The sequence below is a fragment of the Neodiprion pinetum genome, chromosome 5 (assembly GCF_021155775.2).
Source record: "Neodiprion pinetum isolate iyNeoPine1 chromosome 5, iyNeoPine1.2, whole genome shotgun sequence".
NCBI classification, from domain to species: Eukaryota; Metazoa; Arthropoda; class Insecta; order Hymenoptera; family Diprionidae; genus Neodiprion; species Neodiprion pinetum.
The window spans coordinates 27,475,874-27,493,193 of NC_060236.1; the positions used below are offsets into that span (position 1 = coordinate 27,475,874).

The following is a 17,320-nucleotide window of genomic DNA, read 5'->3' on the forward strand; positions in this document are numbered from 1 at the left end:
TAAACCGAAGAAACCGATTTTGCGTTGCGATTAGCAAAAACGAATCGACAATAGCGCAAAATGGTTAGGCGTACCTCGTTTTTCGTAATTCCAACAATATTCAAACAGTTTTTTTAACGATACCCGGCTTACTGAATTTTTCTAGTTACTATAACAAATGAAATTTCTCACAGTGTATAAATGTTCGTTCAAAATCTATACGATCGAAAAAATATCTACAACACATTCGGACTTCTGCAAACGTCCCTTATTTCGATAATTGATCTCCGTTTCAATTTCCATTTTTTTATTTGTACATACTTTTATTTTTCACTTTGATTTCAGGTTGCTAAAAATGTATCCTCTGGTTCCTGCATATCCGAATGCGGTGGTTACAGGGTAGGTGCTGCCGCTTTGCGGGGTAATATCGAACCTGAAAACCACCCCTAGCGGTAAGTTGGTAATAAATCGATAAACAACCTTTACCGTTGGAGGCAAGTGCAGGTTATAAATTTACCACTCAGCTAGGAATTCTCTCGCCCTTACGTTGCATACTGTGATCGATTCGAACTTGAATTCAAAAACAGTGAAACAAAACGAAAAACGGATTCCAAAGTAGAAGATTAACGAATTACTCTTGTAGAGAAAAAAAAAAAATATTGTATTTAGAATTTTATCCTTGGCGAGGATCTTTGACGATTTTTAAACTCTAAATTGGCACCCCTTTATTAAGATTATATCAACAAATATCTGTAAGAATTTTCCTTGAATTAATTGTTTATTTTTGCTTCAACTATTCTCGATTAACTTCACAGTCTCAACTGTTTTACGAATTGCAAGTTTTCTCTGATATTTGAGGAAGAAAAATTTAAATTCAGAATTTTCTTCACCATATTTGTCCGATTACTGCACGAAACTAGCAAACGAAGAACGCCGCGAATATTATACTTATATCGTACACAAAAACAAACAAATTCGTTCAACGGTTCTCAGCTTACAAATGATCGTTAAATTTTATGTTTAGAAATTATACAGGCTTAAAAAAGAACATTTCAAAAATCAAAGCTTTATCCAACTTCCTCAATTCTTATTTTATTTAACCTTTGGTCATTGAAATAAATCCTAACGCATAAAATAAAGTAATTACCACTCATGCGGGTAACAATTATTTACTCGAAACGAATTTTTCGTTCGACTCAAATGTCCCTACAACATTGTAAAGTATTTCAAGCCCGTAAGGAGTTTCGCCATAAAACCTAATTGTTTAAGTTGAACAACGGTAAAATTCATACCTGCAAGGCATATTAAGATCGTAATGTTTGTTTTCGTTCATCGTATTTCGAACGAGGCGCGCAATTAGGAATGATTAATTTTTGGATAGAATTTCATCGTGGCTATAATTAATCGGTCCCATAGTCCCAGAGCTAATTGACCCGTCGTTATTTATCTGGAACGGTTGATCTGCGGCCCATTTTACCACCGACACCGATCAGCCGCTCGTGTACGAATTCCGACAAGTCATTTGTACGAAAGAAATTTTTGACAGTTGTGTACCGCATGTGTACAATAAGTGGCGCGGTCTAATATTATCCAGATATACGTACCTACGTATTCAAATTCCTTTTCCCCTCCCCGCGCGCATTCGTCGAATCGTATTTCATATTACTTTCCTATCTGATTGTCGATTAATACATTATTCATCATCTGTCGTTCGCTACCGCGTACAGAAGATCGATTTCGTTAAACTATACCCAAACGCCTGTTTAGCTACTGTCAATTTCCATTTTTCCCCGCCTCTTATTGCCTAATCAAAAATCCCACCTTTCTACTTCGCCGTGTCCCCGGATCGTCAATGGCGTTCATTTTACTCGTGTATTTTTATTTTTTTTATTTTTCACCCCAGCACGAAACGTGCGTACGTATATATTTGGTGAAAAAGAAATTGTTGATTTTTGTTATAATCGCATTTGTGAGACTAACATTTACGAAAAAAAAAAAAAGAAAACATTGCTCTCGTCAGAATTAGCGATTCGGATGAAGAAAAACGATAAGTGTAGTTATTGATAAACGCGTAGGTATACAGAGAGGATTTCTAACGACTGCACGGTTCGTCGTCTGCTTGAATTTAACGCGCAGGCGTTACAATTCGCTAAGGGCTGTTTACCAGGGCGACCAACCGTCTCTGAGCTCATAGAAATTAGCAATTGACGGGCTATGCAGTCGTTAGGAATTCACTCGTAATGTATGTAAGTCTGAAATTCATCCGACAAAATCTGAGAAATTGATGATAAATTCCATCAACGTACAGCAAAAAACAATCATACAACGGTGTAAAATTTGATCAAAGACAGACGAATTTCTTTCAAATTTCTAATTTCATCCGAAAGTGGAGATGAGAAGATATGCATACGGTTTACCCAGACAGGAAGACATCAAGCCACGTCGTTAAATTATTCTGCACGTGGACCGGGGACGATGCATATTCAAACCGATGCGCATCGCCCAGGGGTGGTTCGAGTCTCTTGTTTTCGAGTTGACGCACGGCCCGCGAAATTTGGTTAGTTCATTTTAACCCCTCAACGTTCTCTCCCTCGCCCTCCTCCGCAGCCTTGCAGTGTATGTCGAAAGTTATGAATTTTAATAGCTTTATACGCGCGAAAACGTTTTCGTTACGCGTGGTTGGTAAAAATAAAAAAGAATCTCTCGTTCGTCCCCGTCAAAGTAACGAAATAAAACAAAATAAGAGCTGAAAGAGAGGAAACGAAATAGAGGAAGAAGTAAAAACTGGAAATGTAAATCGCGCGACGATGTATTAGATTAGATGAAAAATCGCCAAGCGAGAGGAAGTGCGTTCGGATTTTTACACGCGCGTGTATATATATTATATATACTAGGAACACGCGTTTGTCAACGATTTTCAAAATGCTTTCAAACTTTCGCACTTCGTTCGGTTCCACCTGATTCTTTTGTTATATACAGAGTGAATTCGTAACGACTGCACGTTTCGTAATCTGTTAAAATTTAACGCGTACGCGCTATAATCTGAGAGCAACTGTTTATCAGAGTGACCAACCGTCATAATTTTGGACGACAGTTCGCCGCGATTTACGTAACCTCAAAAATTTTTACACGATTATTTTCGACTCAAATTGCTCTCAACTCACAACAGTCAAATTTTTCACATTACATTTATGACGGTTGGTCACCCTGTACGCATTAAATTTTAGCGGACGACGGACCGTGCAGTCGTTAGAAATTCACTCTGTCGTTACATCGTTCCGAGTTTCGATTCTTCTTACATTTTTTTGCCAACTATTTCGAAAGCGCTGTGAATCTAGAAAAATCGCAGAAACGATATCTACATTTGTTTTTCAAAATCATTGTCAAACTATTGACGATTCCATTGGCTACTTTAAATTGTCTAATGCGTTCGACTGTCGAATATTTGAAAATAAGAAGAAGAAAAAAGAGCAATAAATAAAAACAAAAAATTGAGACCGTCAAAATTGACAATGAATATCGAACACGTGCAGGTATTCAAAGCCAGCGACCACTTGGGTTATTAAAATATGAGGACGCATACATTTGTCAGTGATGAGTTTATCTTGATGACCTCGATGGAGAAAATACCGAGCAGCGCGCTATAGAGAATATTTTGAAACCCAATAGTATAATACGATAAAAACGTAGGTAACCCAAGGCGTCCGAATAATCGTCGTTTAGGGCCGGATGATCATTATTACCAACCCGAAGCGATACACTCAAATTATGTCTTTTGCATTAGGTCTGATAATAAAAGGAGAAACAAAAATCGAATGGTGGTCGCGAAGGGGGGGGGGGGGGGGGGGGGGGGGGATGAGGGGATAAAAAATAGTACCTACAACAATGATATCAAGAGTAACGACGGGCACAGACAGAAACCCCCCCCCCCCCCCTAGTCGAGCACATTCGATTACGTCGGGGCTTCACCAACGGGCTCCAATTATTACCCAGGCAAAACTCCCAGATGGTCGGATTGCAGCGTCAATTCCATTATTCGGCGATAACAAGAGCCTAAATATCAATTCCGATTGTACGTAGGCTCAGCCCCCTGCCCCCCCCCCCCGCGCCGCGTTGTTTATTTTCATTTCTCTCTACCTTTAATTAAATTTTACCAACCACCATTTTGGCCCGACTCTGTGCACTCTGGTTTTTTGTATTTTTTTTATTTTTCTTCTCTGTTTCGTTCTCTCTCTCTCTTTTTTTTTTTTTTTTATTTCCTCTCTTCTCTTCTTTTTGACGGTCGGTGAAGATCAACGTGCTTTGGGATGATTTTTCCCCGAGAGGGTGCTTTGGCGCTGATCGCGCGTTACTGCGGTTAAGCCGGCGACAATGTGCCAAATGAACCAAATTTGCGAAATCCAGACATTATGCGCCTCTTCTCCTCCTCCTCTTCCTCCTCCTACTCCTCCATCTCCTTCTTCTTCTCTTCCACTTGAGGCGATCCTCTGCGTCCCGAGGGACTTAGTGGCCACCACCCAGCCGCCCCCTGAACCTCTTCCTACTCGCCAACCCCGCGCCGTTCCGGGCTTCAACACTCGGGTCTCTATAGGTGCTAGAACTAACACCATTCAGGGTGTCAAGAAGATGAGCCCTATCCTCGCAGACACGTACCGCACACCTGTACGTCGTTCCAAAGAGTTCGTTATGAGCCTTGAACTAAAAAGGGACCGGGGCGAGGAAAGCGGGGCGATGGTCAGGAATACGAGTAATAAGGTGATTGGATGGCCGAAAATCGCTAATCTTCGTTCGTTTCATTGCGAAATAGTCGGGAGTCTTTGTTGAATTATTGAAATACAAGAATCGAAAATACTGGAATTATATAAACAAAAGATTAGACATCTTAGCTTCATTTTCATATCTTCAAAATTGTTAAAAGTACGGTAGATTCAATTTTTTTTTGTTTTTTTTCTCGCTTTTCAATTCCATGTACCGTCATTTGTTGATCATCATCGATATCGGTGCGATATGTTGTGAAACTGAACATCCAACGATCGCGATATAATAAAAAAAAGTGTTCCAGTGAACCAGCGAACAACAGTCTTGAAAATAAAACGAGTCATCGTAGGGTGAAATCTTGCTAGGTTTTTAACAATTTTCAAAGCGATTTGAAACGAAGTATCGATTTCCAAACTTTGTTTTGTCTACAATTCCAGTATTTTTCACTTTGTAACAAGATTATAGTAAAAAAAAAATATCGTTCCTTGGTCAGACAACCTACTCAATATTTTACACATCCATTCACTCGTGGGCTTTTCCAGTATTCACAAAATCATAGAGCTGAGCCAGCGTGAAAAATTTTCATTTCTGTTTCTCGCGCGGGTGTAAAAAGTCGATCGCACTCGTCCGTGCGCGGCATGAAACAAAAATAATAAGAGTAATTTAATAAAGAAACTTTCGCCCCGTCCCGCTCGCCTTGAAGGCTAGTTCAAACAGAGTCCTCCGATTTGGTGACGGATATTAGATACAATTCAATAGAGCTGCCCACATTACGTTATTCTACTGGTAGATCTATTCGGCAAACACAACACTGGCTTTCCCATGGCCCGTCGGCAGGGGTTCTCCCCGAAAGTTTTTCGCCACATCCCACTTCTGTCACCAAAATTCCGTTCCCCGTCTGCGAGCCTTTTTGAAGCGAGATCGAGGAAAAAATGAATAATAAATGGGCGGTAAATTCGACAGTGATTTTTCAAAAGTCTGGACATCCGCAACGGCTCGTTTGGTCCTGGAAACTTGAGCTCGTTCACTTTTCCGCCTCTTTCGAATACCGCGCAGGATCTGATTTGGGAAACTCTGCGAACGCGGCGCGCGAGGGTCGCATGCAATATTAGGGGCGTTAAGTCGCCATAAAGAGCGCATTAGGGGTTCCTCGACTCTCCGGGGGTAGTTTAGCGTTTAATTGTACCACCCGTAACCCACCCCAAGTATCAAAGGTTTCAATTTCTGACAAACTACAAGCTCGCCGAAATTTATGCATGCGACTTAGAACCTGGCAAACAAGCGTTGGGTATGTGCCTTCGTGTGTTTACTCGCTTTTGACTGAGAGGCTCGCTCCTATCTAATCCTTTGGTCAGCCGTCGTGGTCAAATTAAGGTTCCTGAAAATAAGGTATCATTTACTTCACGCTGATTTTACAACCGTTGTAATCATTTTTTTTTTTTTTTTCACCAATTATCGTTCAAAAGCTTTCCAAAATCAAACGACGGATCTCAAAAACAGTCCAATACCGGATCTTAAAAAATGTCGAGTTCATCAATTTTAACGTAGTTCCAATCATCGGTTATACTAGAATTTTCAAACCCGTGACATTAATTAATGAACCAATTGCAAAATCAGCGGCCTCTTATTCTCTTGTTTTCCAGGGTAAATCTGTCGTATAAAGAATTCATTGCGAATTATCAAACCTTCAAGAGTGTAGAGAAATATTTTAGATTTAGCTTATCTTGTCTTTCTCCCCTTTCTGCATACCCAAATCTTTGAACAGTAAAGCCACCAAACCTTCTAATTTGTTTCGCGAAGTAACCGAACATTTTAAACATAATCTATACCAAACTTTTAATCATTGTAGAACGGATGAAATCAAACCGAGCTGTTTAAAATTGGAAAAATTAAATTCGGCTCGAAAGAAGATGCGGACAAAAATAAAAAACGCGCCAAGCCTCGTACAAAGTAAAATTCACCAACTGAAAATCCATGTCGAGTCTTACGAATCGAATCCATCACAAATCCGTTGTAGACTTGGGATCAAACGTGGTATTGTCGTCGCTAACGCAGATCTAATATCTGGATTACAACCGCAGCCGATACCTCACCGGCGCAGAGTAAAGTTGAGAAACAGATATCTCGGCCCGGGTGTGTTTAACACCGACGTGAAGCAGACAGGAGAATATCAGACCCGCACAGCCCGTTAACTCACCTCAGAGATAAATAGAATCGTTCAACGTCTACGATCCTCTAGGCTGGATGCGGTGAGTGGATGGGGACACTCTAAGACAAACAGCAGAATGGTCCAAGTTGCTATTGAACCGATTTTGGGCAAACATTGCCTCCAAGCGTTGGGTAGGTACGTGGCTATATTCACGGAGGTTGGGGGCGGCCGAGGATGAGAGAGCACGAGGGTTTGGGGGTGGGGGGGCGATAGGGGTTGAGGCGGCCATCAGAGAGAGGAACTCGCGCAAGCCCTTCGGCAAATTTCATAACCGAACTTGTCGTATTTGCCGAGATTATTTCAATATATTCGACTCAACTGCTGCGAAGCTGTTTGCCCTCGAGTAGATGCGTGAATAGGAGACCAAGGCGGATGACGGCTACATCCCCATTCGCTTCTGCTGCTGCTGCTACTGCTGCCACTGCACCCTTATTATACGTCCACGTATGTGAATCTACACACACACACACACACACACACACACAAACACACACGCGCGACAGCCTTCAAGCCGAGCCCCACGATGCATATAAAGCACCGTCACCCACCCGGAACCGCATTTAATTCAACTTTGGATGCTCCAGCCGCAAACCAGATCCAAATATTGCAGTCGAAAATGCACCGTGTAATCTCGGGTAGGGGGGGAAGGGGGGAGGAATTTTTCCAAGGAGAATACGTACTTCGCGCGATGATTCGATCTTGGGGACAGCATCGATGTGATCGATGGTTGTCAAACGCAGCGATATGTTTCGGTTATCTTCAATTCTCAAATCGCTCGTTCATCGTCGGCTTGAAATTTGGATAGTAGTTATCCCTTTTAAGTGTACTTCGCCGATTTTCTTAATTCCGTGATATTTTGTAGTAGGTACGTTAAAAAAACATTGAATACGTACTTTTTGTTTTTTTTTTTTTTTTTTGACGAACAAATTTGACCGTTTGAGGGGTAAAACATCATTCCTAAACTTTATCCCCCAGAAATCCATTTCTTAGAACTTCTCGGATAATGACGTAAAATTTTTCGACAACTCCGGTTGGATGGGAGTTCATTTGTAAAGAAACATTAACAAACGCGGGATTTTCACCCTCACGGTGTAAGATTTTGCACCCCTCATTCTTTAGCGGTATTATTTACACCAAAAAAAAAGACGTGTCCAATGTATTTTTAATCCCCATACAAGTCGAAGAATGTTTCCTTGTGAGAGACGAATGATAAATCACTCCCATATACACGTGAGATTTCCTTCTGAATTGAGAATCGAGCTTTGATTTGATGACAAATCATCCGCCCTCGTAGGCGAATACACAAGAGGATAATGCGTGTGTACACGTAACGTACGCGAGCGTGTTTGGCCGGTCGAGTGAAACGCTTCCAGTTAATTAAATAAAAGACAAAATTGACCGGATTGATTGAGCGACGTCGATGTTCTCGGTCCGGGAGACACGTGTCGAGGCACGTGGACGACGACGTTACCCGACGCCCGAAGCCCGACGTTGACGATCCGTCGCGACGTCCCTGGGCTGCAGGCAACTATCGGACGCGTAGGTATTATAATATAATGAATCACATCACTGGTCGGGAATTTATTAGCATCGATGAGGGTGCTTCGCCTCGTGTCCCGCAAATACGGTCGCTAATTAAACGATAATTCTGTTGCAGCGCTTGATTCGTGAGGTTTAAAGTTGGCAACAGATTCCAAGCTGACACGCATAGTGCCGAAATCATCTTCGACACTGACAAAAACAAAAACATCAATAAAATAAAACAAGCTTCAATTTGCCACATTGACGAAAGAACACTCCAACAACGCATGGCGTCAAAATTTGGCCAACACACACACGTACCAAAGGAGGTTCACGGCTACTCATCAATGATCTATCGCAACAAATCAAAAAAATTAAAAAAAAATAGAACATACAGGTAACCTATAAAATAACAATTATACTTAATTCCCTGTTTTCTGCTCGCAAATCACAGACACCAAATCTTGAAAAAATCAACACTGTATACCGTATGGACTGTAAAAACTGCAACAAATGTTATGTGGGACAATCGTCACAACGTTAAAAAAAAAAAAAAAAAACGTATCGCAAATCATAAATACGATATCAAGCCCCGTGATACAGACAAGTCAGCCCTGGCGTTTCATACACTCACCGCAGGTTACGATTTCAGTTTTGATGATGTCAAAATATCAGATAAAGAAAATAATTGGTATGAAAAAATTAATCAAAGAAATGATCCACATCTCCACAAACGATACGGTCAACGATATAACTGACGTACAAAATCTTAGACACCTGTATTCTGACGTCATAAACAATGGAAATTAACTCAAACCGTTATCTCAAACCTCGAGCAAAGTTGGTAACGTTAGTTGAGCGATGCGTGTTCAGAAAAAATCGCTACTTGGGCCCTCAGGATTTTTTAAAATTTAGCTAGTAATTAATAACAAAGAAAATTTGTTCATATTTTGATAAGTCAACTCCTTGAAAGTCGTTCTGAAATTCTATAATAACTGTTTTTTTCATGATGTTTCGTGACGTTAACGTTACTAACTTCTTACTTGCTGGGTCGAATTTTATTCGGTAAAGGAAAACGAAGTACTTTTCAAAGTAGGTTCAGAATGTGAAAGGGTTACAATATGCAATTTTCAAAGAAACGAAGGAATATTTCGCGGAATTTGAAAACTTTGTGAAAAGGTGAAGTGCAGAAAAGGTAAGAGAGGTCAAAATAGGTATTAAGAGCCTAAGTATCGAATCGTCAGAATGAATAAGAATAAAAAAAGCTGAAATTGTATTTCGTTACTTCGTATTTTTACGTTTCGAAATTCTGTCAGATTTTCACTTCTTTAAAGATCTGCTACCGTGACCCTTATATTTTCTGACGATTCTACAGTTTCACCCCCATCCAGCAATACGCAATTTCTCCACAAATAATTCCCCGAGCCTTGAACATGTTTGAGAATTTTTTTTATTCGAAAACTTAAATCATCAGCACCTTGCTTTGCAACCAATTACCAATACATGCGACTTGGACAAAAAATTCCCTAGAAATCGTTACCATTGTTAGAAAAAAACAAAATTTAAACAATATAATATGTACGTAGGTACATGAAACGGAGAAATCAAAAATAATTGTATAACAATTTTCTCGGCCAAATTAATATTTGAAATAAAACATATCTACGGCATATCGAGTACCGCTACCGTCTTACGTGACGTCACTTCGCAATTAGATTTTTTTGGCAAAAAAGAAGAAATACGAAACGATTACGTATATTCTGTTCTGTTCCTCTACTTTTTACACAGAAATGAAAGTAGAATTTTTTATTTTTTTTTTTTTCTACCGACGCAAAGACCCGTTTCCCACCGTGCTGAATTAAATTCGAATTTTCCGCGCCCATAACAGACAACAACAAGGGTTACAAACGGCGATTTTAGCGGGTAACGAGATATATTATTTGTATGTTGATACACACCGCGTGTAAGCCGGTTGTGTTGGGTGTATATGTATAGTATACGTTTATAGACACCTCGTGTCGGGTCGGTTTCCCAGAGTGCATTTCACGGGTGGTTAGGTGCGGTTTAATGGCCGTTTAAGGGGATTTCGGAACGTAATTAGTGTGAATAAGAAGCTGCGTAAAAAAAAGAAAGAAAAAAAAAAAAAGTAAATAGTGTTACACCACACCGCGCCGCGTTAAATCCGTTGTGAAGTCTCGACAAAGAGGGTCGGTTACAGGGTTATACTTTACCCAACTCCGCCGCATGGCCGATTCGGTTTCCCGGGCACTTAGGCACATCACGGACGTTCATTCCGCCGGTGAGCAACGCCGATTGGTCGGCTCCGGGGGAAAAACGGCACGAACACAATGCGCCGACTCCGTCGCTACGACGCGGCAACGGAACGATTCTCCTTTCGGTTTCAAAATTCCTTTCTCATCCCTCTCTCAAATACTCTCTCTCTCTCTCTCTCTCTCTCTCTCTCTCTCTCTCTCTCTCTCTCTCTCTCTCTCTCTCTCTCTCTCTCTCTCTCTCTCTCTCTCTCTCTCTCTCTCTCTCTCTCTCTCTCTCTCTCTCTATCTCTCTCTCTCTCTCTCTCTCTATCTCTCTCTCTCTCTCTCTCTCTCTCTCTCTCCGCTGTAGAAGAGACTCTCTCGAGAGCCGCGGGGTACCTCAAGGACCTTTCAATTCATGACCAAAGGACCTCCTGCAGTGACGACGACAGATGCGGACACCCGGTATATCGCTCATTGTGTTTATGCTTCCCGTGTTTGGCCACAAAAGTATCTTTTATTGTAACGCGGGGAACCGCCTCTACACCCTACACCCCTCCCTCCCCCCGCCCTCCCGCCATCCCTCCGCTGCCACCAAGTAAGAAACCTACCCTGTTGTTACACACTTACTTAACCGCATCGTTCCTCAGTCACAAAACCGCTCGACAACGAAACTGTATAAAGTAGGCGCTAGGCGAAATCCGAACAACACCTCGACCCAAACGACAAGGCGGGCTAAGCTTTCAAATTTGTTGTTGTTTACCCCTCGGGCCCTTTGGAGAGGAAAGAAAAAAATCATGTGAACTGGTATCCTATCCCCGAACCGCCAATTTTGACCCTCGCGTATTCGTTACCGCTTTTCTCCACTTGACACCAACCCTCCTTATTTTTTCCCCCTATCGCATTCCGCGCTCAATCGCGTCCGCCGGAAATGGCGGGTGGTGAATTTCGCCTTCGTTTTTATAGGCCGCCATTTTTGACTGTTGGTTAAACTTTTTTTTTTGTCAGATCGACCGAAGGACTTACCTTTTCCGTAAAAGTAACCCTGCAGGGGTAATTTTCACACCAATAATATAAGCTCGATTGTCTGAAACCATTAGAGATTAGGATTTCTCAGCATTCGCGTGTTTGATTTTGGAAATGAACTTTTTAATAATATTTTCACGGTTTAATTATTTTCCTCAATAATAGGTTCATCGAACAATCGGATATATAGTTAATTCAAAGAACCGATTAATAGAAAAGAAAAAACAACGTTCAATTTGAAAGAACCGACGTTATTTAAAACGAAACAAAAGCAATTAATTGATTAATCTCGCAGCCCTAATTCTTACCCAATAGTATAAGCTGAAACAAAATGGTGCAAAGACTCGCGTTAGAACACTGAGAAAAATTTCATTTGTTACAGTAACTAGAAAAATTCAGCGAAATAGGTATCGTTAAAAAAACTGTTTGAATAATGTTGGAATTAGGAAAAACGAGGTACGCCTAACTATTTTGCGCCATCGTCGATCCTTTTTTGGTAATTGCAACCCAAAATCAGTGTCTTCGGTTTACTCTACTTTTTCAGTCAAACAAAGCTTTGACGTCAATTTATCGTTGCACAAGTATTAAATTTTCGCAACAGTTGCAAGAAAATATAGCAACAGTGATCGTAATGAAAAAGAATAGTAACGGATACCAGACTTTCTGGTAATAGCTAGAAAACTAATTTTCATTTTCTACCTAGAACTATATTTTTCGATTATGATAAGAAATGAAAATAATTAAGGACTGAGCGGTAACCCTTCGCGGAAAAAAAACTCCAAATTGGTTGTAAATTCGTACCCCTAACTTTTTTCTTACGTGGAAATTAGCATTATCTACGAATTGGGGGTACGAATTTACACCCAAGTGGGGTTTTTTTTCCGCGAGGTACCGGAACAAAAAATTTCTCTCAGTGAAATAATCTTCGACCCCAGCAGACACGAAAGACGAAAAATTAATAAATGAGCGACATATTGCAAATGGTTGAAAAATTTTGCATTTTGCATCGTCGATATCTCGAGGTAAGAATGAAACCGCGTCTTCGCTGCGGAGAGAAGAGAAGGAAATATGCACGGGGGTGTATCGATTTCCATCTTAATCAGATCTCAATATCTCAATTACGGTTTAATCCGCGCGGTCCCCGGTTTGTTTGCAGTTCAGATTTTCAATCCACGAGAGAGAACCATTGTCTGACGGAAAATCCTTCCTCCCCTACGCCCATCGCGTTCCGCGTCTCGTGGCTTAACTTTTTCATTCTCTTACAAATTGCTGGTTTCTGTTTAACCGTTACAAGCACGACGACGTCGACCCGAGGAGCTCTTTCGCGAATCGGATAACGATCGTGAAAACCGTACCCTGATAAATTCACTAAAAGCTGCTGCTGCTGTACCAAGTCTCTAAAATGCATATCTGATCATGGTTCAGCACCATTTTCATCAACCCAGACAAGATGGCGACCATTTCTTTTTTATACTCTGAACTTAAACTTTCCCGAAGAATATACTTGAAGAATAAATAAGGAATGAAATTATTTTTACGCTTCCATTTAAGCAACTTTTGTTATTACGATGGAATTGTTTTTTTTTTTTGTTTTTTTTTTTTTATGGCAAATTTGATGAAAGTCGATAAAAACGTGTGTAATTAAAATTTCCGCAGAAGCAAGCGACGCGAGGCGATCACAGGAAAGGAAAGGTGTAACATAATTACATTTATCGCCTGTAGTACGTACGCCGTGGCTAATCTAATAGATTTATTATGTAGTTTTTAACTCGGTTCGATCGTTTTAATAAAGCGTGAGAATACCGAAGCTGTGCGTATAGAGATTTTGATAAGATGCTTTGTGTATTGCATTAGGTGCGCCTATTATATCAACTTATATCCACACCGTACACAACACGCATTATCTCATCGACCCTGCACCCGGTTTTCCCCGCAAACCACTAACTTTATGATTTTATTTTATTTTTTTTTTTTTTATCAACAGGCCGCCTTTGATTCGGGATCTATGTATAATAGTACACATGTGGCCGCGTGGGCGCAATAAAATAATAACCCCTTATTAAGGAGCTTCATCTGCATTGCACAATTTTTACCGTCAAACTTGAAGCCATCGTAATTTCTCGCCATCGAAATCGTTCTGGAGAAAATTTGAATCTCTTTTCTTTTTTCATATTCCCATACCTCTGATACTGTAGGGATCAAGTGCCGGCTACAGTTCGCCAAAATAGAGCTGAGAGCCGAAATGAGCCTCGGTATATAACGCGTATCGCGTACAGCGGGCATATAACACGGTATTTTTATTTCCTCTATTCATTTACTCGTTTTTTTTCGCTTCAACTCCGTGCTAGTATTTTATTTCGGGGATCAAGCATTTCGCGGATGAGAAAAAAAAAAATAAAAATTTTTTTATCCCTTCACCAGTATTATTATATATTGAAATTCTTGTATCGCCGATCAGCCGATTTTCAGTTTCAAACAGTTTTTTCTACCGCCAATCAAGTAACTACGTAACAATCGGTAATGTCGAGTTTTAATACTAAGATAAGTGTACCAGTTATCGACCCTGTACCAATTATTGACATTTTTTGATTGTATCTGATCGATCTTTAGATATAAAATTACCAAAAAATGAATCTGCAGTGTGTAACCTTCTAGCAATTGGTTTTAACCATCGAGAAATTCACAATTCGTGCCATCAGTTCATAATTTTGGTAAATGAAAGGGTCAATAATTGGGTCTACTAAACGTGTCAATAACTGGTACGCTCAACTTGATTGTAAGATTTTGAGGCGCAAGGCAAGTCGGGCCAACCAAATGAAACTCCTTCCACGTTTTTCAGAGTCAGTAGCCCCCTGACCTCTGCAAAAAGTGAAAATGGAATCCGTCCGGCATTGTGCCTGCGTATAATAACACAAGATGGCTAATGCCAGACACGCAGAGCGTAGTTTGTAGCTTCCCACGTTTTGTACGCGATCCCGTTCCTTGCATGGCTGCAAAGCTGGCATATCGTTTCTGCGGCTGATGGCTTCTAATGGCATTAATGAAGCGTGTGCACACAGTGAGTGTACGTAATGTACGCGGCTAAGATTCATGCCGGGATTACGTACGCGAGGTTATACATGCGACTATAATCTATAATAAAACTAATTTTTGAGCATAAGCGCACAGTCAGATGACTTCACCCCGTGTGAAATACGCGGATCCCGCACTGCGAACAGCCGAGAATCAGGCGCACCTCGAAATACCTTTTCAAATCGAACTCTTTGTCCCACCAGCAGCTAGCTGCAGCATTTAATCGCCGCGGGGCGAACCAACAACGCTTGTTCTGCAGGTGCGGAAACATTGCCTTCGTTTTACAAACCTCATTATTATACGGCTTCGACTTTACTTGCCGATCGATGTGCCGTGCGTCGTGTGCAAATACTTACTTCGTTGCAGGTTAAAACGTCTAGTGGAATTTGTCCTAGGGATATTTCTGTTCTTTTATACTGTTACTAGAATATTCTGGCGAAATGGGTATTGTTACACTTTTCTTACATTAACGGTTCGAATATTGTTAAAATTAGAAAACAGTACGGTAAAGGTTGACTATTTAGGGAGCGTTCCGAAACTAGCTCGCGGCGATAAAAAGTCCCTAGCACAGAGGCAGAGCTACATACTCACAAAAGAGATTAAAGATTGTTGACAGTACTAAGCTGGTAGCTAATTTCGGAACGCACCCTTAGCGTGATTATAGTTGCCAATACTAAATCTTTTGCTATTGCAAGGTTAGCTCTGTCTTTTTTTTTTTTTTTCAATCTTATTGCCACAATTTGTTAGCTAAGGGTGCATTCCCATATTAGATAGTAGCTCTAAAAACTCCCCAGGACAGAGGCAGAGCTACTTACGAACTTAGCAGCGCAAAAGAAGTAAAAGATTGTCGACAGCAGTGGAAGCTGACATCGGAACGCATCCTAAATGAAACCTTGTAATTAATTTGTTGTAGCCCCAACATCGGGTTGTGGGAATATATAGTAACAAAAGAATATAGTTCGGTTTCGACGATAGGTAAAAATAATAGTAACTAGTGCTACATTCTTTGTTTACAGCAATATATAAAACTCATTTTCGTTTCTCACCTAGAACTACATACTTTACAAATTTTGGTGAACAGCTAAACTGTATAGATATACGAGAGCTATAAACGAGACGAATCTCGGTTCAATTCTGAAATCACTGTTACTTATGCTACAATTAATTTGAAATAATTAACTCGATTCCAGTGAGAATCCCTACATTTTTGGTCACAGCAGAAATCCGAGGATCCCTCGAAGATTCCGCAGGTCCGGCAGGAGAAGACCACGAAGTAGATGGGGGAAAAAAAAAAAAAAACAAAAGATCGGTGTACAATGGGCGTATTAAATCGCGCATAGCGAATATATACATACCTGTACACCGATACACGATGGATGCAGATGAACGGCGGCGAGCGTTGAATTTGATAATGGGATGATTGAAGAGAATAATAATGAGGGAGCGTAATTACGGCGATTTCAACAGCTTAGAAGGAGAGGGGATCCAGCGATTATTTCCATGGACGGTGCGGAAGGGGGAGGGGGGGGGGGGGGCGTAATCTCTCGAGTAGAAGGCGGAGGCGTATCTGTGTTCCAGCATTTCACAGCTTTTTAACAACTCAAGGTATGGATCCCGCGGTATGAAGTGAGCATATTACTATTGAGAATAAGTACCCGGCTTCGCGATAGGGGGGAGGGGAGGAGAGAGGGTGCGGAGAGGAGAAGTTCCTGGACGAAACTCACCCACCCTCTCACCGCCTGCAGATCTCCCGAGGACTTGAGTTGAGCGCTACCCCCGAGTGACGCCCCCGCCGACGGGGAAATGGGAAATGGGAAATGGGAAATGGGAAACGGGGAGGTGGTGTACAATGGGCACTAATGGATCTCAAGCTGCCGCAAGAGGCGCTGCTTTTAATCTAATTGTCCTCCGTAGGCTGCCGAGATCTTCAACAGTGGATGTCAATCTCGGTATCGCGGCGCGGTTGTGCGATCGCTTTTCACCTGCCTTCGTGTGAGGAAAATTAATTGTAAAAAGGGAGGGGGTCAACGGTACACGTACACGTCTCTTGATTATTTTTGTTTTCTCACCGTGGCAGAAAAATACACAACATGGTTTTTGATGTAAAATTGGAAGATCGTTTTTTAAAGCTGTATAAAAGAAAAAAAAACTGAATGTGAAAAGTATACGTTGAACGAAATTTGCAGTTACTGTTAGCCAAAAGCCGTTATGCCTGTTTTCATTTTTTTACCATAACCAAAAAATTTTACGCATACTTCTGGATAAGAAATCAAAATGAGTCTAGTATCCACATCGATCTACTATTGTTTTTGATTATCGTCATTCGTACTGGTTTCTTGTAACTCAATTGCGACTGTTTCATTATCGTGCAATAAAAAATTGATAGTTGGGCCTCATTTGTTGGTTGAACAAAAATAGTATAGTTTATAGATCCATGTTATTCCTATGAGAATTAATTTATGTTGAGTGAAAACAGGCGCGATTGATCGTCGCCATCGATTAT

The 17,320-nt window shown here is 40.9% G+C and overlaps 1 long non-coding RNA gene across 1 annotated transcript; it reads left to right on the plus strand.

The window, feature by feature from the left end:
• Positions 1 to 323: 323 nt before the first annotated feature.
• On the plus strand, positions 324 to 8,726 carry LOC138191034 (uncharacterized). The gene is made up of 2 exons (XR_011177274.1): positions 324 to 431; positions 8,604 to 8,726. It is a non-coding gene; the product is annotated as an uncharacterized lncRNA (long non-coding RNA).
• Positions 8,727 to 17,320: the final 8,594 nt, after the last annotated feature.